Source organism: Rutidosis leptorrhynchoides, chromosome 9, assembly GCF_046630445.1.
Source record: "Rutidosis leptorrhynchoides isolate AG116_Rl617_1_P2 chromosome 9, CSIRO_AGI_Rlap_v1, whole genome shotgun sequence".
Taxonomy (NCBI): Eukaryota; Viridiplantae; Streptophyta; class Magnoliopsida; order Asterales; family Asteraceae; genus Rutidosis; species Rutidosis leptorrhynchoides.
The window spans coordinates 109,442,394-109,467,681 of NC_092341.1; positions in this window are offsets into that span (position 1 = coordinate 109,442,394).

Consider the following 25,288-nt stretch of genomic DNA (forward strand, 5'->3'; position numbering starts at 1 on the left):
AAAGAAGAAGAAGAAAAAGAATAAGAAAGTGCAAGAAACAAAAGCCGTAGAAGTAAACCCGGTGAATACAGTTCCACCAAAACCTCCACCTAGGGTAGGTGATCCGGGTGAATTTATTGTTCCTTGTCTACTTAGTGATTGTGTCATGTATGATGCACTAGCAGATTTAGGTGCGAGTGTAAGTGTTATGCCTCTTTCCTTATATAAGAGATTAGGTGTAGGTAAGTTAAGTCCAACGGATATGAGTGTTCGACTCTTTGATCAAACCATTAAACACCCAGTTGGAATTGCTGACAACCTACCCGTTCAAGTAGGCAATTTAACCTTTCTAGTCGAATTTATTGTCATTGACATAGAAGAGGACCCAAACGTTCCTCTAATTTTAGGTCGACCATTCTTTGCGTCCACCGGGGCGTTATTTGATGTAGGAAATGGAAGAATGACACTTAAAAGTGGTGACAAATCGATCACCTTTATGATTCGAAAATCTAAACCTCCACCAACCAAAACCGTTGAACCAATAAAAACGATTGGTAATAACCATGTTGTTTTACCAACTCCAACGGTAGTGCTTAATAATAATAAAACGCCTAAGTGTGGGGAAAATGAAGTAACACCTAATGATGACCTGATAACAAAGAACCCCGTTGTTGATACGAAATTAAATGACCCCGTTATTAACAGTTCAATGAAGAAACTTTTTAAACGGGCTATCGATGCTAGAAGTAAGGGGAACTTTAAGTTATGTAACCGGTTAGTATCCAATCTGTCGCCTAAAGAAAAGGCGAAACTAGTTGAATTTTGGGATATTACGGAAGAAGTCGGGCACTGGCTTAAAGAAAAAGTCACAGATAGGCAAGTTGATTATGGACCAAAAGAAATTGACGATGAAGTTAATCACAATTTCGACACCACAGCTACCTAAGTGTGGGGAGATTCAAATGTTCTAAGAAAATGTTATCTAGAGTTAGTTGTTCTGTTCTCGTGTAGTTCCGAGAATGGAATCCGATTGGTCTTTTCCGCTAGCAGACACTAAAGAACTAGTTTTCTCCCCCCATTCTGAATTTTTGTTTTTTTAGGTTTTATATGAAATTAATATGCTTTTAAGTTTTGTGTGATATTTAAAAACAAAATTTACTTTATTTCATTAAGTTGAAAAAAAAAAAAAAAATGATTTATAAAATTCGTCGTAAGTTGAAGACTAGGTCATAGAGCCGAAATTACTTTACCCGAGGGCGGGGCGACAAATTTTGTTATCATTATTTTTAATTTTATTGATATAAAGTATGCCAAAAATATTATATTTTATAAATTTTTGAACGTGGGGTTATATATCCAACTTCAAAAATATGTATATATGTTTGTTTTTTATCATGTAAAAAAACAGAGTAAAACAGCGCACTTTCAAAGACTGTCATTAAGTTCAGCAAAAGGTACTAATTTTGCCAACAAGACGCAAAATATCAAACTCGGTATTTTTAATCACTTTTCTACACTAATCACCCTCATGAATTTATAATTATAGTCTGATTTCATGCAAATGAGGGCATTGCATGATCTCAAGTGTGGGGAAGGGTTATAAATTCTCTCGGGTTTACACTTGGTTTAATTGCCAAATTTTGTGAAAATTTGAAAATTTTTCAACTAAATGAACTCAAAATCATGTTTATATATATTTATGAATGATGAAAACTAGGTGTTAATACCGAAATTATCGTTACCTCGAAAAGGACATAAATTGAGAAACACCCTAAAACGCTTGAATTCATTTAAAATGAAATAGAAGAAAATAAAAAGGCAAAGAAAGAAACTAAGTGTGGGAAGAATGTACCAAGTTATTCAATTTAAAACATATATCACATATTTTTGTACAAGATTATTGCAGGTACTTTTGCTTTGGACGATACTAATCAGTTTTACCCGGTTTACTGTAATACATTTGAAAGAAAGATGGATCTACACGATGAATCAATTCCATCATTAAAAGGAAGTAAAGTCTTCCGAAAAAGACACGCGCTTCTTGATTTAGGTCATGAAGTTGTCGTCCAGACCAGCTGTAGGTTGACGAAAAATCTAGAAAAGTCATCTCTAAAATCAGCAGGAAATCCACGGACCTCAGCATCAAACAGGGTCGCCAAGTGGTCAGATTTATCCTAACCATGAGAAGGATTTATCTTGTACAATGGGGAGGCACCGTGCAAATTAGCTTGATAAGACTAATGAATCAGATCCCCAGAAAGGATAATCTCCTTAAAGATTAAAAATCAGCTTTTAAGACTGATATTACTCAATCCTTGAGATTGAACTTAAAGATTGAGAATTCAAACTCATGGAATTCAATGATATCTAAACTCGAGCTTGAACGAGAAAATATTTTGATCAAAAATACAAACCGATTTGTTTTCTGAAAATCCATTTTCAATGCGTTCATTACCATTGAACGTAAAATCCTAGGAATTCACCTGGAATTCATTAGGTCACCTGAACCAAATCGGGTGTCAACCGTAAGAACGGTGGTTGCATAGCATGGTCGGAGACAGGACCTTGTGCCAGACCGAAAAATCATAGGATGATCTTTACTATCGCTCCTACCAAGGATAGTTCTAGCATCCGACACGTTAAAAGACCATAATCATCTGCATATCACGGGACATTGCCTTAACAGTTTCTTGTTCATCGCTTTCCTTTACAACCGGACGGTAGTTTGCCGAAAGGTAATATACGGAACAAGTAAACTGGATGTGTGCTTTCCGATACCGGGATAGCAGTGGATTACACGAACCTAAATGTTTTTAGCCAAAATATTGATCCACAAATATATTTTGCAACACCAATGGTGGATCAAATCAGAAAACTTATCTAGGGTAAAAGCTAGATTGAATTTTCAAAAGATCAAATGTTTTCATAAAGATCCTATTTCCTAAAGGATCTAAATTTTTATAGTCATGTGGGACTGTAAACCGCCTTTCAAATGTGCACTTTACTTTGGAAACCGAAAGTAAATCGGCTATTTGATTGCAAGTGTCGTTGACCTAAACCCAAGGCAACTGTGGATGACACACCCACCTTTAACCATCATTACTGTCATTGTTTATACCGCTATATCAAAATCACTGATGTACAAAATGTGATGAATAAAAAAGTGATTCATGTATGTTTTTATTTCAAGTTCTGTATTGCTTGAGGACAAGCAACGCTCAAGTGTGGGGATATTTGATAGTGTTCCAAATGAACATATATTTAGTAGCAATATCGTTCCAATATGTAAAGTTTTTAAATGTAATTTCCTTATTTTTAGTTGTAATAGTTAAATAAATAAGTGCGAAGACGAAAGACGCAAATCGCTCGAAAATGAAGATTTAAAGACAAAAACGAAGATTTGAAGACAAAAAGGTCCAAAAAGCTAAAAAGTACAAGATACAATCAAAAAGGTTCAATTTATTGATGAGGAACGTCTAAAAATGACAAGAGTACAAGTTACAAAACGCAAAGTACACGATATAAAATTGTACGAAAGGACGTTCGAAAATCCGGAACCGGGACATGAGTCAACTCTCAACGCTCGACGCAACGGTGTAAAAATTACAAGTCAACTATGCACAAGAATAAAATATAATATTTAAATAATTCATATTAAGAATAATATTAAATAATAAAAAGTTGTTAATTGAGCATAGTTCAGGGGTCGTAAGTGAAAATTCAAATTCATAATTCGCCTATAAAAAGGCATTGCATTCGATCAATTGGACGACACCTTTTCAATCCCATATTCAATATATCTATCTATCTCTGTAACGTATTTATATATATTAATTTTAATTTTAATAATAATAATTTTAATTTAGTTATGGTAGAAATAAATTACGGGTTTTAAGTCAGAACTCTGCCCGTGTAACGCTACCAAATTAATCACCACTGTAAGTTATGTCTTTCATTTTTAATTTAATGTCTAGTAGCTAAGTCGTTATTATGCTTATTTGAGCCGAAGTAATCGTGATGTTGGGCTAAAATATTAAGACGGGGTTATTGAACTTTGTACCATAATTAAGGTTTGGGCAAAAGACCGACACTTGTGGAAATTGAACTATTGACTATTAATAGATGGGGGGTATTGTCTAATTGAGTGACAACTCATTGGAGTCTGTCGAACCTATCTTCAAATTAATTAACCTAATAATTAATAATGATTATGGTTGTCCTATTTAGTGATGTTCATATGGAATCTGTTATAATCATTTAATTAATCAATTGGGTTGGGTAATTGATTATTCATTCTGATCAAGTGGATGAATTAATATTCATAAACTAATTAAAACAGGGGTGGATTACATACAGTGATAACTGGTGTAATTGTTGACAGAAGTGATAACTGCGTCACAGTTTAAATCCTTAATCAGTTGGAATATTTGACTTCGGGTATAAGGGTAATTTGACGAGGATACTCGCACTTTATATTTATGACCGATGGACTATTATGGACAAAAACCAGATAGACGTATCAAATAAACCAGGACAAAGGACAATTAACCCATGGTAATAAATTAAAATCAACACGTCAAACATCATGATTACGGAAGTTTAAATAAGCATAATTCTTTTATTATATTTCTCATCGTATCTTTATTTACTGTCATTTTATTACTCGCAATTTTATTTACTGTCATTTTATTTATTGTCATTATTTTACGCACTTTAATTATCGTCATTTATCTTTACGCTTAAAATATAGAATCGACAAACCGGTCATTAAACGGTAAAACCCCCCTTTTATAATAATATTACTACTTATATAATTATATATATTTTGTATAAATATAGTTAAAAATATAGTAAGTATCACCAGCTCCCTGTGGAACGAACCGGACTTACTAAAAACTACACTACTCTACGATTAGGTACACTGCCTATAGTGTTGTAGCAAGGTTTAGGTATATCCCATCCGTAAATTAATAAAACTTGTGTCATATTTTGTAGTATTTTGTATTAAAAATAATACTATTTCGTACCCTCACGCTACATCATCACTCATATCTCTTGAACAAATCAAGTTAACCTTGGAAGTTCAAGAACACACAAACAAGTTTTCTTTAAATGTAACTTTGGATCTAGACTTTTGAGTCTTGGATCTTCAAGATCAAACTAAGAACTATGTTCTACTACTTATGATCTTGATTAGTTAGTTTACTTTCAAGTTTGTAACTTGTTATTAGCTTTAAAGTCCATGTATGTGTTAGATCTAAGACTTTGATGCAACTTTGGTTCATCAAACTTCATACAACTCTTAAGTGAGTTGTGCTTCATGTCTTAGACTTGCACTAGGGTTATGATGGTCAAGACTTGGTTAAGATGATGTATATACATCAATGAGTTGTACACTTGAAGCTATATGCATCAAGGATGAGAACCATGATGAACATCAAGCACCAAGACCACCGGAACCCCTTTTAAACTCACTGTTCTGTCCAAAACCTACTGACCTGATGATTCTGGAACATACCAGTAGACCTGGGCTGTTCTAACCTTGATTTTTAGATAGAACTTTTCGAGTAGATAACTTTTCATATAAGACTCGTCTTAATCCGAGTTACGGTTTAGAGTCTACGGCCCTCCGAGCGTCACTATGTCCATTTACTTTTCTGTTTTCTGTGTACAGTTTCTGTTTTTCTGGTTTCTGTAACAGACCAGTACACCTGGGCTACTGTAACCTTGAATTTCAGATAGCTCAGTTCGTTTAGATAACTTTTCATATAGGACTCGTCTTAATCCGAATTACGGTTTAGGATTTATGGCCCTCCGATCGTCACTATGTCCTTTAACGTTGTGCAGAAATTTCTGACCTACTCGCACTTAGACCGTCGCCACGGTCAAACCAAGACGAGTTTGCTTCTGTAAATTTTTCCACACTTAAGGGACTCATAGACGGAGCCATGTCCACTGGTCTCACCTTAATTCAGTAAGGGTAGAGGCCGTGGTGACTGACTGAAGTCAGACTTTGTTGAAAACTACTTTCATAAACGAAACTTACTTTACGCCTTGTGTTTGATGATGAATGATGATGACCCTTAAGACCTTAAATACATACTTTTAAACCTATTAAGACGATTTACTGACTTAGTACTATTTGACTTAGGTTGAGGACTTCGGACCATTTACTTGCACACCTTTCCCGACTACTACTTTACCGCTACATATCATTGTGAGTTATAGCATTCCCTTTTTTACTTTAACTTATTTTGGGAACTGAGAATACACGCGGATTTTATGTTTTACATACTAGGTACGAGTACTTAAACTTTATATATATGTGGGTTATATAACGGCAGAAACATTCCCTTTAGCTCGGTAACGTTTAATCATTGGTTTATGAATCGGTGAACGCGAATCTTAGATATGGATCTATAGGGTTTGACATCCCCACTCGGGCTAGTCGCGCTAGCAGTCAACGAGTGTTTAATACTTTGTAAACATACGCACTCGCCAAGTGTACTTTCAGGGGGTATTTTAAATGTTAAGTTAGTTACCAAGTGCCCACGGTTAACATATAATTTATCATACTGTTTTGAAACGCTCTTTGTAGCACTGAAATCTCGTGGCCTACCATACATACTGTTATACTTAAACTATAGCTCACCAACCTTTGTGTTGACATTTTTAAGCATGTATTTCTCAGGTGCTTGAGGTTGCTTCCGCTGTCTTACTTGTTGTGCTGTAGACACCCGCTGCTTAGAGTTGTCCACGCATGAACTACTTTACTTTGCATTCAAACATTAGTACTTTTGAATTATGACTTGTAACAACCATTTGAGGTCACGTACACTTAATTATTGCTTCTACTTAGTGAAGCATACTTTTGGAATGTAAAACTTTCGATGTTGGTTTGACATCACTTTTAATTATGAATGCAAACTCTTTTTGAAAACGCATATAGTACTTAACCTTGTAATGATCCTGTTGTTGATGGTCCGTACATGATGATTTAGTACGGGGCATCACACATCCCATGTATCAATCGCCCCTTCAGGTAACGATTCTAACCAATCTTTGGCTTCTCCCTTTAAAGTCCAGGGAAATAACATGAGATAGATCTGTTCATCCTCTACTTCTCTGATTTTGAATAGAGTACAGATCCTATTAAAGGTTTGAAGATGTTCGTTTGGATCTTCCTTCGGTGCACCACTAAATTGGCATTGATTAGTTACCATGTGTATAATTTTTCCTTTGATTTCATAATCTGGCGCATTAATGTCTGGTTGAGTAATTGCATGACCTTGGCCAGTGCGTTTAGCCCTCATTCGGTATTCCATACTTAGAGGTTCCAGATTTTCCATGATTGAATTTGTTGAATCTGAATCACTAGAGGATTCTGATTTAATGGTTTTTTCCTCGACAATCTCTGGATGAGTGATTTGTGGTTCAGGAGGAATGATTAGTGGTTCAGGATCTCTGAATTGTCCCTGAATATCCTCCGGATTCTCAATTGTGAGGTCGGGTTCAAAAAATGGATTATCAGAAATTTGAATTGGAGCACTTGGTCGACTAGATGACGATTCTAAAGAAAAATCAACGGTGACAATATTGGCTATATGTCTTGATCGAGTTATAGGTGGTGAACGTATGAAAGGTGGTGAACGTTTTGCTTGGTGCATTCACTGAATATCCTATTAGTTATAAAAATAAAAATTATATAAGTTATCAAATTAATAGACTTTTCTGATTTTGCCCATGTTTCGAATAGCCAATAGATGCAGCAGGTAGCCAGGACCCTTTAAATCGTAAGCTCACAACTCGCTACTAACAAATCCAACTATTACTACGAACCAGAAAATTTTGGATGTCTATCAATTTAACCGCTTAAAATAATTTTTCGTCGAAATTTTAGAGAAGAAATAGAAAATTCTATGTCCTTTTAACTAGAGCGTCGAGAAATAAGAAAGAAAAAGAGTGCGTCGTAAAACGTCGAAAAATAAAAGGTCGAAAAATAAGCGTCGAAACTTAAAAGTCTATAAACTAAAAATTAAAACTTATGCAAAAGGTATTAAAAATTAGAAGGAATTCTATATCCAAAACGGTAATATCTTAAAAGGTATTAAAATCTATTAAATATGGCGTCGCAAAATTCTAAAGCACCTAAATCTTAGGTCTAAAGAAATGCACTTAAGAGATTTTACGACAAAGCCTAAAAATCTAGAAATAAAAATAACTACGGCAAAAACTAAATTTAAAACTAAGTACGAACGAAAAATATACAAAATTACGAATTAAACTATAAAAATACGAAATATAGAAATAAAACTTAAAGTTATAAAAATAGAATTTTTATTAAAATATTATTTTTATCTTATTATTTTATAAAAGTAGTAATTTATATAATTAATAATAATTTTAAAACTTAATATTACTAAATATAAATATAAATTAAAATTAAACTTAAAAACTAATTAAATAACTAATAACTAATTAGGGTTAATAATAATAATAATAATAATAATAATAATAATAATAATAATAATAATAATAATAATAATAATAATAATAATAATAATAATAATATAAATTAAACCCTAATCCGTATTAATTGCAGTACTAGGTTTCAGCTGTCACAACCCTCATGCGACCGCATGAGTTTTGCATTTAAGGTCCATGCGATCGCATGGAACTAGATACCAGGCCAGGAGTTGGGCTTCGACAGGCTCGGCCCAGATTCTTTTTACTTATTTTTTTCTGTTTTATCTTTATATAAAATATTTATATAAATAAAAACTTATATTTTAAAAATTACCTATTAGTTTTTTTGTAACTAAAAAAAGTACGAACTTTTTAATTTTAAAATGTAAAAATATAGTAATATATATATATATATATATATATTTATTTATTTTTCTTTTCTTTTTTTATGTTTTTATATTTAAAAAAATAGATTAAAAATAAATATATATAATTTTTTTTAGAAAAATAGTGTTTCGCTTCGGCGTTGTTGAGTTCCCCGACAGCGGCGCCAAAAATACTTGATGTTATGCGAGGTGTATACGAAATAGTTATATTTTTATTATGAAATACTATTGAATACGATACAATTTTACACAAGTTATTTATTTATTTATAGAGTGGATATACCTAAACCTTGCTACAACACTTATAGTTAGTGTACCTAATCGTACAGTAGTGTAGTTTTTAGTAAGTCCGGTTCGTTTCACAGGAAGCTAGCCAAGTTTAACGCTATATTTTATTTTAAACTAATATTTGTATATAAATATATATATAAGTAGTATTATTATTATAAAAAGGGGGGTTTTACCATTTAATGACCGGTTTGTCGATTTTATGTCTTAAGTCACAATTAAAACCTAATGTAAAAAATAAAAATAACTTAATTTCAAGCGTAAAGTAAATGACGATAATAAAAGTGCGATAATTAAAAAGTGCGATAAATAAAATTGTGATAATTAAAAAATACGATAATTAAAAGTGCGATTTAGATATAAAATAAAGAAATTATGCTTATTTAAACTTCCGTAATCATGATGTTTGACGTGTTGATTTTGATTTATTACCATGGGTTAATTGTCCTTTGTCCTGGATTATTCAATATGTCCATACGGTTTTTGTCCATAACAATCCATTAGTCATAAATATAAAGTGCGAGTGTCCTCGTCAAATTATCCTTATACCCGAAGTCAAATATTCCAACTAATTGGGGACTTAAACTGTAATAAGGTTTTAATACATTGTTAATGATTACACCAAGTTATCGACTGTGCGCAATCCAAGGTTTTAATACTTTATTATCAATTACACCAAGTGTCCTTGTATGTAATCCACCCCTGTTTTAATGAGTCCATTGACTATTAATCCATTCCCATGTCCGGTTAAATGAACGATTATTAGTACTTATAAATATCTCGCCCATCGTGTCCGATCGAGTGTATGTGGTTATTTATAGGTACGTCCAATTGTAAATCTCTATATTAAATTAACGAACTATCATTCAGTTAAACAAATATAAAGCCCATTAATAGTCCATAGTCCAATTTCCACAAGTGTCGGTCTTTTGTCCAAACCCCAATTATGGTACAAAGCCCAATTACCCCGTCTTTAATATTTAACCCAACATCATGATTACTTCGATTTAAATAAGCATAATAATAACTTAGCTACGAGACATTAATTTAAAAAGGTTGAACATAACTTACAATGAGTATTAATAGCGTAGCGTTACACGGATAGAATTTCGACTTACACACTTACAACATTCGCCACTATAACCTTATTATTATTAATCTTAAATTAAAATTAAAATTATAAATATAAATATATATATATATATATATATATATATATATATATATATATATATATATATATATATATATATATATATATAGATATATATAAATTGAGAGAGAGATAGATAAAAGGTGTACAAACTCGGCAGAAAACGTTACAATTTATAGAATGTGGCCTGCTACAGGGCACCATTCGATCGCATGGTTTTAAAGCTTCCAGGCCATGCGATCGCATGGCCAGCTGGAACCAGATATTTGTTTGCCAAAAACGTGGTTCATGTCCCGGTTCCGGATTTTTGAACGTCCTTGCGTACTATTTAATATCTTGTACTTTGCGTTTTGCAGCTTGTACTCTTGTAATTTTGAGACGTTTCTTATCAATAAATTGAACCACTTGGATTATACTTTGTTCTTTTTATCGTTTTGGTCGTTTGCGTCTTCAATTCGTCGAATCTGTCTTTTGTCTTCACCTTTTATTTTTTAAACGAATATCACTTGTAAATAGAACAATTGCAACTAAAAGTTAGTCTTTCTTGAAGGATAATGCTATGAAATATATGTTCGTTTTTAGCATTATCACGTAGCATAAGCTGTTTGAAATGGTGCATGAGCTAATTTAGGCAGTGTGTAACCATTTGGACAATACATTTTCATGTCTTGAACTTGTTTAGACCTCTTGACTTTGTTTAACAATTCTAGTTCTTCTTCCTGAAGTCTTACAATAAACGAGTTCACTGTAGTAGTAGCTAGTTCTCCACTGGTTTTCATAGTTAATACAAAACCATTCCATTCTAAAGGTAATGCTCCAGCTAGACATGTTACTTTGTCATTTTCAGCAATGGTCACATCATGCTTGTGTAGTTCAGCTAGCAAATGACGATATCTTTTAACCAATTCTGTAATAGATTCTCCGACTTGCCAGTGAAAACGATCGAACTCAGCTTTCAATTCTAAACCTTTTCTAATTCTATAAGATGTATTTCCTTCATTAAAAGTACGAAGTGCTTCCCATATCTTGAATGAGTTATCATGACACAGAAATTGATGGAAAATCGGACCATCAAGAGCACTCGTCAAGTTACAGTACATCTTTTTCTCCAAGTTATACTCTTCAGTTTCTTCCGAAGGCATATTATGCAACGTATATAATTCATTTGTAATAGGTGAACGTGGCCATTGAAATTCGGTTTCAACGTACTTCCAAAGCTTCGTGTCCGGACCATCAGACCAAATCTTAAATCTCGACTTCCAAGTGGAATAGTTATCCATATTCATTAACCTCGGACATTTCGTACCACTTCTGGATTCACTCTCAGCAAGGAGTAATCGTTGAGTCATATTCGTAATACTCTGAACTAACGGTGCGGCCAACGCGTAGTCGTTTGAATTAAACATTTTAAAAATTTTACCAAAGGTAAACCGTGCGGTTCAGGATACCAACCGTACGTGTGACAGTATCAACCGTATGTGTCACGAATCAAGCGTGAGAGTCACTACTTAAGCGTACGTTTGATTAAACCAACCAAAAGAACCAATCACTTACCCTCAGACGTGCGAGTGATGATCACCCGTGTGATTACTCGTATGTGTTAGAGTCAACCGCTTGATCACTCGTGTGATTAGACTGTAGTCACTTAACCTCGAAAGGTTATGCTAAACCGTGCGTGTGAGTTCACGAGTGATGTCAACCGTCTGGTCAACCGTACGTGTGAGCAAGAAATTTGACCCACTCGTGTGAACAGCTGTTAACCCTAAATCACTCTAAAACCCTAGAAATTGATGCTAAACCTCAATTTCTTCGTCTACAAGTTGGATTAGCATTAAACTAACATAAACACACTCTCTAATCACAATTACACACGTAAAAATGATTCCTTTTTGATCAAAATCACTCTAAAACTCAAAAACCCAAAATAATAAACTCTTTAATCACCAAAAATCACTAGATGATGTGGAAATCACAACCAACGCTCTGATACCAATGATGAAACATGACTAGGAACTTTGAAATCAACAGGTTTAATTCACACAAAGGCGGAATTAGTGAATCAAACCATAACTAGTGAATATGTGAAGATTTTTGGGATTAATTTAGTCAAACCACAAAATGATTGTGATTAGATTAACACCTAGAGCTGTTATTTACCTCTTGAGTGATTTGGGTTGAGAGAGAATCGGATTAGGCAAACCAGATCTGAGTGATGTGTGTGTAAATTTAGAGGCTTAACCTAAAATGAAGAACATAACACTTATATACCCCTGCTGTTGACTCACCCGTGCGAGTCATCCATCACTCGTACGAGTTGACTTCCTCAGCCGTATGGGTGATCACTCACTCATGTCATATCATTTAGGTTATATTTATGACTTAGCTCAGCATCAACTGTGCGTATGAGCCTTTCAGCCGTACGAGTGAGGCTTCACTCGTACATCTGACTAAGTCTAACATAGTCAAACATCCTTATTGCATTCCTGCAGTACCTGTAACCACATACAAACACAGATAGGATAATAACGAGCGATCATGGTAGCCTGTAAATTGTAGTACATGCAATGGACGTGGGTTAGATGTCTAGAGACTTACATAAAATGCATCAACACTTAGACGCCGTCCTGGCCTTCAATACTAGACGCTGTCCAGATGTACTGATCCAGAAAAAAAATTTGGGTAGTTTTTTTGGTATAATGAGGTTTGGGTCGTTACAAGTGGTATCAGAGCATGGTCTAAGGGATTTAGGTGACTTGAGATAGGTGCCTAGATTTAGACTTTATTGTGTATGCGCTTTATGCGGGACTTGTAGGAGACGGGTAGGACCGGGATTGGTTAGTGCATAGGCTTAGGTGAACTAACCTTGCGCTAATTGTTTTGTGTTGTGTTTGCGATCATCAATCAAGATAGATGTTGTACTAGCAAGTTAATGCGACGCGCTCACGTAACAATGACTAGCTACCATTGTTACGGGTGCAAATCGTGTTGAACAAGCAATGTACGATGCTTGTTGAGCATGATGGGGCGGTGAGGTATATATGTGTCATGTCCTTTCGTTTCATTGTTTAACCTATTCCATTTTATATAGAATGAAGATGAAAAACGAACACGATACCGATGGCGGAGGTACTAGCGAGGACTCCGAGTTCACGGCTAAGGTTGAGGCCATCTTTAAACGTCAAAAAGCGGAGTTTCTCGAGGACGTAAAGAGGATGTTCCTAGATTCAATTGACGAGCAAGTGGTTGATCTAGTCAAAGAACAAGTTAGGGCCGTTCTTCACGAAGATAATGTTGGAAGGCGAGACTTCTACTATAAAAATTTCAAGGATTCTCAACCTCCCACCTATGATGGTGAACGGGACCACTTAAGAGTGCCCGTTGGATCTCCGATATGGAGGAGGATTTTCGTACTTGTGAATGCCCTCTCGATAAGAAGACAAGGTATGGGTGTAGTATGTTGAGGGGCGATGCCAGGTTGTGGTGGGACGAAAAAATCCAACTCTATGGTGAAGAACAATGTATGGAATTCACGTGGGATGAATTCAAGGCAGAATTTTTCAAAGAGTACCTAACTTCGGTCGATCTCACTAGGCTTAAGGATGAGTTTCGTGCTTTGAGGCAAGGGTTAATGGATTGAACACTCTCAAATCCATTTTCTTATCGAAGGCCCAATTTTGCCCGGAGTATGTCGGGAATGACCATATGTTGAAGGAAGATTTCTACCGAATCTTGAACGACAACTATCAAGAGAAGATTAATGTAACCGAGGTGAAAATTTTTGATGAGTTGTTCGATATGGCAAAGAGTTTTGAGGCGCTCGTTTGGAGAAAGAGTAGCTTTACTTTTAGTAAAAGAAAGTTCGAAGCTACTAGTCATTCAAACAAGAAGAGTAGAGGTGCAACCGAGAGTGTCGGTAGTGTGAAGAAGAGTATTTCTGGAGGGTTTCGTTATTCTTGTCACAATTGTGGATAAAAGGGGCATATGGCTCGTGATTGCCCGAAACCATCCTCCACAAAACTCACTTGTTATAATTGTAATCAAGAAGGACACCGAAAGTCGGAGTGTCCCGAATTACGCACCGATAATGTTAAAAGGCTAGAGAAAGCGACGGGCATGGCTAGGGGTCGCAACTACTTGATGACCCATGATGAAGCCAAACATTCCAATGAAGTTGTCTCAGGTACTTTCATAGTTAACTCTAATCCGGCAAGGATACTATTTAATAGCAGTGCTAATTTATCGTTTGTGTCTCCAAGATTTGTGTCTAAGCTTAATAAGCCGCTAGCTAAATTAAGTCATCCGATAAAAGTCGAAATAGCGGATGGTAAGACGTTGCTAGGGGTTGATGTTTGTAAAGATTGTGATGTTGTGTTTGCTACCGAAATATTTAAGATCGATCTTATCCCGATGACCTTGGGTGAATTTGATATTGTTGTGGGTATGGATTGGCTCGATCATTATAGAGCCGATATTGCATGCCATGAAAAGTCTATTCGTGTGAAGACCCCAAGTGGGGGAGAGTTAATTATTCATTTCTAGAAACGAAGAAGACTTGTGCCATTATGCACTTATGCATGGGCACGTCGTTTTCTTAGTAGTGGCAGCATGGCTTTTCTTGCCCATGTAGTTGATACTCATAAAGAGTCACCAACTATTTGTGAAATTCCGGTGGTTAATGAATTCGAAGACATTTTTCCGGATGAGTTACCGGGTGTTCCGGCGAAAAGACAAGTTGAATTTCGCATTGAGTTGGTTCGAAAATGCAAGAGTTGTGGAATCAAACCCAAGAGTTGCTTGAAAAGGGTTTTATCCGACCGAGTGCTTCTCCATGGGGTGCTCCGGTTTTGTTCGTGAAGAAGAAGGATGGTAGTATGCGGATGTGCATTGATTATCAGGAGTTGAACAAGGTGATGATCAAGAATCGTTATCCATTGCCTCGGATTGATGATTTGTTTGATCAACTCCAAGGCGCGACTTATTTTTCTAAAATTGACTTACGGTCCGGTTATCACTAAATGCGGGTCCGTGAGGAAGATATTGAGAAAACGGCCTTTCGAATGCGTTACGGGCATTTTGAATTTGTAGTGATGCCTTTCGGTCTTACGAATGCACCGGCGGCATTCATGGACCTTATGAACCGAGTGTGCCAACCTATGTTGGACAACTCGGTAATTGTGTTCATTGATGACATACTTGTCTATTCAAAAATTATGAAGGAACATGAACGCCATTTGCGTGAAGTATTGAAGATGTTGCGGAAGGAGAAGTTGTATGCTAAATTCTCCAAGTGCGAATTTTGGCTAAGGGAAGTGCAATTCCTTGGCCACATAGTGAAAAAAGAAGGTATTCAAGTAGATCCGGGGAAAATAGAGACGGTAAAGAATTGGGAACAACCGACAACACCTACGGAAAACCGAAGTTTTCTCGGATTGGCCGATCATTATCGTCGGTTTATCCAAGACTTTTCAAAGATCGCTTCTCCATTGACGAAGTTGACGAGAAAGAAAGTGAAATTTAATTGGGAAAATGAGCAAGAGATCGCTTTCCAATTGTTGAAGGAGAAGTTGTGTCAAGCTTCGGTGTTAGTGTTACCGAAAGGTGTGGAAGACATGACGGTTTATTGTGATGCTTCTTTAAATGGGCTCGGGTGTGTTCTAATGCAAAGAGGTAAAGTCATCTCTTACGCCTCTCGACAATTAAAGGAACACGAAAAGAGATATCCGACTCATGATCTTGAATTGGCAGTGGTGGTTCATGCGTTGAAAATTTGGCGCCACTACATCTATGGGGTCAAGTGTACGATTTATTCGGATCATAAGAGTGTGAAACATCTTTTTGATCAACGAGATTTGAATTATCGTCAACGTAGATGGATGGATGTGGTAAAGGATTACGATTAAGAAATACTTTATCATCCAGGTAAGGCGAATGTGGTCGCGGATGCATTAAGTCGAAAGAGTCGACATCCGGTGATACGAGTAGGATCGTTGCGCATGATTATCACTAACGATTTTCTTGTAAAGCTTGGTGAGATTCAAATTGAAGCTTTTGTTAACAACAAGCATGAAGAAAGAATCGTGGGTCAAACGGAGTTTATTACCTTAGGCCCGCATGGTTTGTTGTCTTTTCAAGGACGAGTGTGGGTGCCTAGAATGGGAGATTACCGACGAGTACTACTTGATGAAGCACATAAGTCAAAGTATTCCATTCATCCGGGCGTGACGAAAATGTATCTTGATTTGAAGAAAGAGTATTGGTGGCCGAGCATGAAACGTGATGTTGTTAACTATGTCGAACAATGCGTCAGGTGTTTGCAAATTAAGGCCGAACACCAAAAGCCGTATGGTAAGTTACAACCATTGGAAGTTCCAAAATGGAAATGGGAGAACATTACTGAAACAACCCATCCATATTACTATAAAAGCAGTACGTTATTCATTGGTCCCATAGCGAGGTAATTGACCTCTATATGATACGTTTTAGAAAATATTGCATTCGTTTCATAAAAAGAACACCATTATTATACATAATACGAGTTTTAAACATATGGGCGATTATTTACAAAATAATCCCCATGATACATCGATTTTCAAATATTACAAAGGTGACATAACAGTCGAATATAATACATGACCAAAGTTTTATTGAATGCAACCCTCTTTTAAACAAAAGCATGAGACTCCATGCAAAGCTTTCTCAGATAATGCGACAGCGGAAGACTTTCTTAAGGACCTGAGAATAAACATGCTTAAACAGTCAACACAAAGGTTGGTGAGATATATAAGTTTAAAGCTAGCATCGATATAAATATAGACCACAAGATTTCATAGTTACAAACATTTCAATAAAGATATTCTATAAATTGTTGAGCGCTTCGGTAACTATACTTAACCATTAATGTGGCATATTCCCTTTATTATGAAATCTCCCTACACTGTACCAAGTGTAGTAAAAACGAAGTACTATGCAACCGTTTATGATACTAGAGCGACTAGCCCGGTTGGGGTTGTCAAACCCGATAGATCTATCAATAGGATTCGCGTATACATGTTCTTACAACATGTAAATATTAGTTACCAAGCTATTAGGGAAGATATGCAAAGTGGTACAACTCAACGTAGAATATATTTTAAGTACTTGTGTCTATGGCGTAAAACATAAAATGCATGTATTCTCATCCCAAAATATTTGTAGAGTTTAAAAATGGGACTATATACTAACAGTAGTAAAAGTATATTAATAATAAGTTTTCAACTTATTAAAAATATGATCGTCGTCCTTGGATTCACGAACCTATAACAATAATAACGATTCAGATAATAATATGACATATAAAATAAAGCAAGTTCATAGAATACTTATATAATAATTTTTAACATTTTATGTTGGTAGTCCAAAATAGTTCGAAAAGTCCATTAATCGGTATATATATATATATAATCTTAGAATTACCCCACAGCGTATTGTGTACGTATTGTCTTGCATCAATCCAGAGACGTATTGTATATGTATTGTCTTAGAATTAACTAAGACGTATTATGTACGTATTGTCTTAAGATTTATCAAAACATATTGTGCACGTATTGTCATGGAACGTACCAAGATTATTATATATATACAATCTCAGAATTAACCAAGATTATAATATTTTGTTATACTAATGATAACATGTCCAAATATATATAGGATATAGGAAAAGTTAGCAAGGATATGGTTAATATAGTTTTTATAATATAAATTTCGTCCATACAATGTTAATTTTAGCAGATTTTGTTTTACTCGTCAAATATTCATTACAACTCCGTTTAAAGTGAATCAAATTGCTATGGATTTCTTAAGAAGTAAATTTAACAAAACCAATTCGAAAAGATCAGCCCAAGTAGTAATTTTTAGAGCTTTACCCTCTTTTTGTGTCGGTGGACAGATTTGGGAAAATCCCGGCATCCACCCAATATATGATTTTTGATAAAATACTTCCACTTTGTCTAAAATCATGAAAAAAAATACTGGAAGTCTTATTTACATATATTAACATATTTATAAAGTCTTAGCCTTGAACTCAAAGTCTAAGATAGGTTTTTAATTCCCAACCCAAAACAGCCCGCTTTTTACCGAATGGAGATTAAAGGATATATGTTAAGTTTCAAGGTGTTCTTCATATGTACAAGTTATAAGTTCTTATATTAACTTAATATAACATCATAATACATATAAATAAGTGTTATTAGAGTTAAGTTAGAAAGATTAGATTAGTTTTTGAAACAAGTTTAGAATCAACTAAACTATGTTCTAGTTTATAAACTCTTATATAGATAGCTATAAACATATGAATTGAACAAGAGTTGAAGTAGAGTTTTTACCTCAAGTTTAGAATGTAAAGTTGCTGAAAAGAAGTAGTAGAACAAAACTTGAGAGAGTTCTTGCAAGTGTGTGTAAAAATGAGTTAGAAATGGTGCTTATTTACAGGCTTGAAAATTTGGTTTTTAGTGAAAATATCTAAGATAAGTTAAAATGTATTAAGTCATGGATGACATATTAAATTGATTAGGTCATGGATGACATATTACACAAATAATTACAGATTTCTATTGGTATATACCAATAGTAAATACTTCTAGAAGCTGTATATAATACGGGTAAAAATTCCATATGAATGCGAGTAGAATTCTTGAGGAAAATACGAGTATAGCTATCCTTTATATGTATTGGTATATTATAAAGTGTATTCAATACTTGTAAGGATGTATTTACACTCGTAATACATTGTATGTACATACATTTTAATTTAAGTTAATTACGTCGTTTAAATAGTAACATATATATTGTTCAAAAACTCTTTAGATTAGTAGTATGAAAATATATATATAATACTTTGTTCATATACTTAATGAGATATTTAATTATCATATTTTCAAGTTAAATATATGTATATATACACATATATATAATTAATACAAGTTATGACGTTCGTGAATCGTAGGAATAAAAGGGTGGTCAACTGCTTATATAAAATTCTTTTAGGAGGTTCAAGACTTATTAAAATTTATCGCTTATCATGTCGAAATTATTAAATCATATAAATAGTATAATCACTTAGTCGGAAAAATCCGGGTCATCACAGTACCTACCCGTTAAAGAAATTTCGTCCCGAAATTTGAAGTAGTAGCTATTTAATGGGCGGTGTTTGTAAACAGATGTGGATACTTCTATTTCATCTAGTCCTCTCTTTCCCAAGTGAACTCAGGACCTCTTCGAGCATTCCAATGAACCCTAATTATAGGTATGTTGCTTTGCTTGAGCTGTTTGACTTCACAGTCCATGATTTCGAGAGGCTCTTCTATAAAATGCAGTTTCTCGTCGGTTTGGATTTCTTCAAGAGGAACAGTGAGGTCTTCTTTTGCAAGGCATTTCCTTAGGTTCAAGACGTGAAAGGTATTGTGTACTCCAGCAAGTTTTTGTGGTAGCTTAAGACGATAAGCCACCGGTCCAATACGTTCGATGATCTTGAATGGTCCTACGTATCTTGGGTTCAATTTACCCCTCTTACCAAAGCGTATCACACCTTTCCAAGGTGACACCTTTAACATAACCATGTCATCAACCTAAAATTCTAACGGCTTCCTTCGAACATTAGCATAGCTCTTTTGACAACTTTGGGCGGTCTTCAATCTCTCCTTGATTTGCACAATCTTATCAGTAGTCTCCTGTATGATCTCGGGACCAGTCAGTTTTCTGTCACCTACTTCGTTCCAACAGATAGGGGATCTACACTTTCTTCCATAAAGTGCTTCGAATGGTGCAGCATTAATACTCGTATGATAACTGTTGTTATACGAGAATTCTGCCAATGGTAAATATTTATCCCATCCTTTTCAGAAATCGATCACACATGCTCTAAGCATGTCTTCAAGAGTCTGAATGGTCCTTTCACTTTGCCCATCGGTCTGAGGATGATATGCAGTGCTCATATCCAGACGAGTCCCTAGAGCTTCATGTAGTGATTGCCAAAACCTTGACGTAAATCGACTGTCACGATCGGATATAATGGAGATAGGTACTCCATGTCTTGAAACAACTTCCTTCATGTATAATCGTACCAATTTCTCCATCTTATCCATTTCCTTCATAGGTAGGAAATGTGCACATTTGGTGAGACGATCGACAATTACCCAAATGGTGTTGTAACCCCATGCAGTCTTTGGTAGCTTCGTGATGAAATTCATAGTAATACATTCCCATTTCTATTCCAGGATTTCTGGTTGTTGAAGCAGACCTGACGGTTTTTGATGTTCCGCCTTGACTTTGGAGCAAGTCAAACATTCTCCGATGTACGTTGCAATACCAGCTTTCAAATTTGGCCACCAAAAGTGTGCTTTAAGATCTTGGTACATCTTTCCAGCTCCGGGATGTATCGAGTATCTCGTCTTATGTGCCTCATCCAAAACCAATTTTCTTAACCCTTTAAACTTCGGTACCCAAATGCGTCCAGCGAAGTATCGGGTTCTGTCCTCCCATGTAACAAGCTGTTTATCTAACCCTTTAAGCATCTCATTTCCAAAGTTTTCTTCAGAAATAGATCCTTGTTGAGCCACCTTAATTTGGGTAGTGAGGTTCGTACGAATCTTCATATTCATTGCTCGTACTCGAATCGGCTCTCTTTCCTTCCTGCTTAAAGCATCTGCTACTACATTTGCTTTCCCGGGATGATATCGAATTTCACAATCATAGTCATTTATCAGCTCGACCCACCTTCGTTGCCTCATGTTCAGTTATTTTTGGTTAAAGATATGTTGAAGGCTTTTATGATCGGTATACACAGTACATTTAACCCCGTACAAGTAGTGTCTCCAAATCTTTAATGCAAACACCACTGCTCCCAATTCTATATCATGAGTCATATAATTTTATTCATGAATCTTCAGTTGTCGGGATGCATATGCAATAACCTTCTTTTGTTGCATGAGGACACAACCAAAACCTTGTCGCGAAGCGTCACAATAAATTACAAAATCATCGTTCCCTTCAGGTAACGATAGAATAGGCGATGTAGTCAACTTCTTCTTCAATAATTGAAATGCAGCTTCCTGCTCAGAAGTCCATTCATACTTCTTCCCTTTGTGTGTTAATGCTGTTAATGGTTTGGCTATCCGGGAAAAATCTTGAATAAACCTTCTGTAATAGCCAGCAAGACCTAAAAATTGGCGTATTTGCGTTGGAGTCTTTGGGGTCTCCTACTTTTCAATGGCTTCAATCTTGGCTGGATCAACATGAATTCCTTCACTGCTGACAATGTGACCAAGGAACTGTACTTCCTTCAGCCAAAAGGACACTTGGAAAACTTTGCGTATAACTGTTCTTTCTTTAACAGTTCTAGCACCAACCTTAAATGTTGTTCATGTTCTGCTTCATTCTTAGAATAAATAAGAATGTCATCAATAAAGACAACAACAAACTTATACAAATACGGACTGCATACCCGATTTATGAGGTCCATGAATACAGCTGGTGCATTTGTCAGCCCGAACGGCATGACTAAAAATTCATAATGACCGTAGCGTGTCCGAAATGCGGTTTTCGAAATATCTTCTTCTTTGACACGCAACTGATGATAACCCGATCTTAGATCAATTTTGGAGTAAACACGTGATCCTTGCAGCTGATCAAACAAGTCATCAATTCTCGGTAATGGGTACCGATTCTTGATAGTTAACTTGTTTGATTTGCGTTAATCTATACACATTCGAAAGGATCCATCTTTCTTCTTGACGAATAAAATCGGAGCTCCCCATGGTGAAGTTCTCGGTCGAATGAATCCACGGTCCAGTAATTCTTATAACTGGATTTGTAACTCTTTCATCTCAGATGGTGCAAGTCTGTATGGAGCACGAGCCACTGGTGCAGCTCCTGTTACTAGATCTATTTGAAATTCTACAGATCTAAATGGAGGTAATCCCGACAACTCTTCCGGAAAGACTTCAGAAAATTCTCTTGCCACAGGCAAGTCATTGATGCTCTTCTTTTTCTCCTTCATTTCGACTTTATTAACATGTGCTAGGATAGCATAGCACCCTTTCTTCTAGCACTTTTGGACTTTCAAGCAGCTAATGAGTTTTAGCTTTGAGTTACCCTTCTCTCCATAAATCATTACTTCCGTTTTATCCTTACGGGGAATGTGAATTGCCTTCTTGGCACACACAACTTCATCTCCTATTTTGGACATCCAGTCCATGCCGACTATTACATCAAAACTTCCTAATTCTACGGGTATCAAATCAATTTTAAACGTTTCTCCGGCTAAATTTATTTTACATTCACGGCAAATTTTATCGGTTTTAATTAGTTTACCATTAGCTAACTCAATCATGTACTTAGCATCTAGAGGTAATGATGAACAATTCAATTTAGTGTAAAAGTCTCTACACATGTAACTTCTATCGGCACCAGTATCAAATATAATAGATGCAGATAAGTCATTAATGGTAAACGTACCCGTAACAAGCTCCGGGTCTTCACACGCCTCTCTAGCATTAATAACAAATGCTCTTCCCCGTGCAGGTCCGTTATTCTTCTCTGGATTTGGGCACTGGCTCTTAATATGACCCTGTTTCCCACACCCGTAACAAGTAACAGTAGCCAAGGCAGTTCTATTTGCATTGGTGGCAGGAGTCTTGGTGCAATTTGTATTTGTAACGGGAACCCAATAATCTTTAGCAAGATGACCCCTTCGATTACATTTGTTGCACACCACATTATAAAAACCAGTGTGATGTTTATGGCATCTGTTACATAAGGGATTATGCCCTTTGTAACCCAAGCTTGAACCACTACCCGCACCATGCGTGGTTTCCTGTTTCTTAAGAGATTGTTGCTGGTGACCTCGATCACGGTTTCCAACTCACTTTGTTTTGTTATCCGATACCTTGGCATCGGTATTTGATGCGTTCTTATCCAGGATGATCTGATCCATTAGCTCGTTTGCCATGGTTATAGCTTCATGAATTGTCTTGGGTTTGGATGCTGTAACATTGGCCTTAATGTTCTTTGACAGACCATCTTTGTACAATTTAATCTTTCGCTCTTCCGTTGGTACCAATTCAGGACATAACAAGGCTAATTCCATGAATCACCTGTTATAGTTGGTAAGTTCGGTTCTGACAACTTTCAGATTTCGTAACTCGGCTTCCATTTTTCTAACCTCGTTCCTTGGGCAGTATTCATTGATTAGCATATTTTTCAACTCCTCCCAAGGAGTATCATATGCTTCATCGCCCCCTACAGCTTTTACATAGTTTTTCCACAATGTAAGTGCACCATCTTGTAATGTGCATGAAGCATACTTTATCCTATCCCCTTCCGAATAACCACTGATTTTAAATACGGACTCGAGCTTTTTGAACCATCGGGTTAAACCGACTGGTCCTTCTGTTTCGCTGAATGATGAAGGTTTGCAACCTTGAAATGCTTTATATGTGCATCTAACACGAGGGTTGGTGTTATTTGCTAATGCTCTTGCCGCTTCGACCCAAAGCATACGGTCGTTTACGCATTGATTGATAAGCTCCTCAATTTCTTGTTCCGTCATTCGGTTTAATCGAGCCATGTTTCTTCAATAAACGTATAAGATAATTAATCACATAGAATATTATAGATGCAGTGAGTAATTAATGGTATGGCATATTAATAATATGAACCAATTATTATAAAAGCATTTTCTTCTTATTAGCATTTTATAATTATTTCTAGGGTATTACCTACCCGTTAAAGTTCATACTTAATAGCTTAGTACAAAAATTAACTACTACAACCTAGATAATATTCAATTATGAAAAATTTAAAGTAAAATCACATAATCATTTCACGCTTATTCATGATATAACAATACAATACCAGTATTTCACATAGGTTTATTTTACATAATACATATGTAGGATAAAATAAAGCGCACTACATAATATTATACATGGCGTGAAATGTTATCATAGCGGGAGGTGATTCAAAAATGACGGGGCCTTTTAGTTGTTGGTGAATCAATTTGTTTAGGTGGAATGAGGGATAGACGCACAGTATATTTTGTTGTTGGTCGTGGGTTGGAGGTACTTGGTATCTTGGTGGGATTATCAGGGAGATTTATATGGTAAGGGTGGTTTGGTGGTAAAAGGTGTCAGTTCTCAAGCCCTACTACAATAGGAAGTTTAACATCCCTTGTTGCGTTATTCCAATCTTGTTTAGAAATTTCTTTGACTTCCTCCTCCGCCTCAGGATCGTTTTCAGGTTCTTTCACTTCTGGTTCTTCTGGAATTTGTGAAACTTCCCAAAATGCATCCCACTCTAGGTCATTATCGTCATCAGTTATATAGATGATTGATACATCTTTCTTCGAGTTATCGTGGTTATCAGATAAGTCAATGATTGGTACTTTTGCTGGAGATTCCTCTTCGGAGTCAATGAATGTGATAATGAGGTTGGTGCTAGAAGTAGACATCTATCACACATTAACTACTACATTAGTAATATACCACATAATATTTACATGTTATAGTATTTAATTTCCGACCAAAAATGATAAGCAATGGTTTTCAAAAACAAGTTCAGTCAAAGTCCAGACTCACTAATGTATCCTAACAAATACCGGTCAGACACACTAATGCAATTTCTGGTTCGCTAAGACCTCTGCTCTGATACCAACTGAAACAACCCGTCCATATTACTATAAACGTAGTACGTTATTCATTGGTCCCATAGCGAGATAATTGACCTCTATATGATACGTTTTAGAAAATATTGCATTCGTTTCATAAAAAGCACACCATTATTATACATAATACGAGTTTTAAACATATGGGCAATTATTTACAAAATAATCCCCATGATACATCGATTTTCAAATATTACAAAGGTGACATAACAGTCGAATATAATACATGACTAAAGTTTTATTGAATGCAACCCTCTTTTAAACAAAAGCATGAGACTCCATGCAAAGCTTTCTCAGATAATGCAACAGCGAAAGACTTTC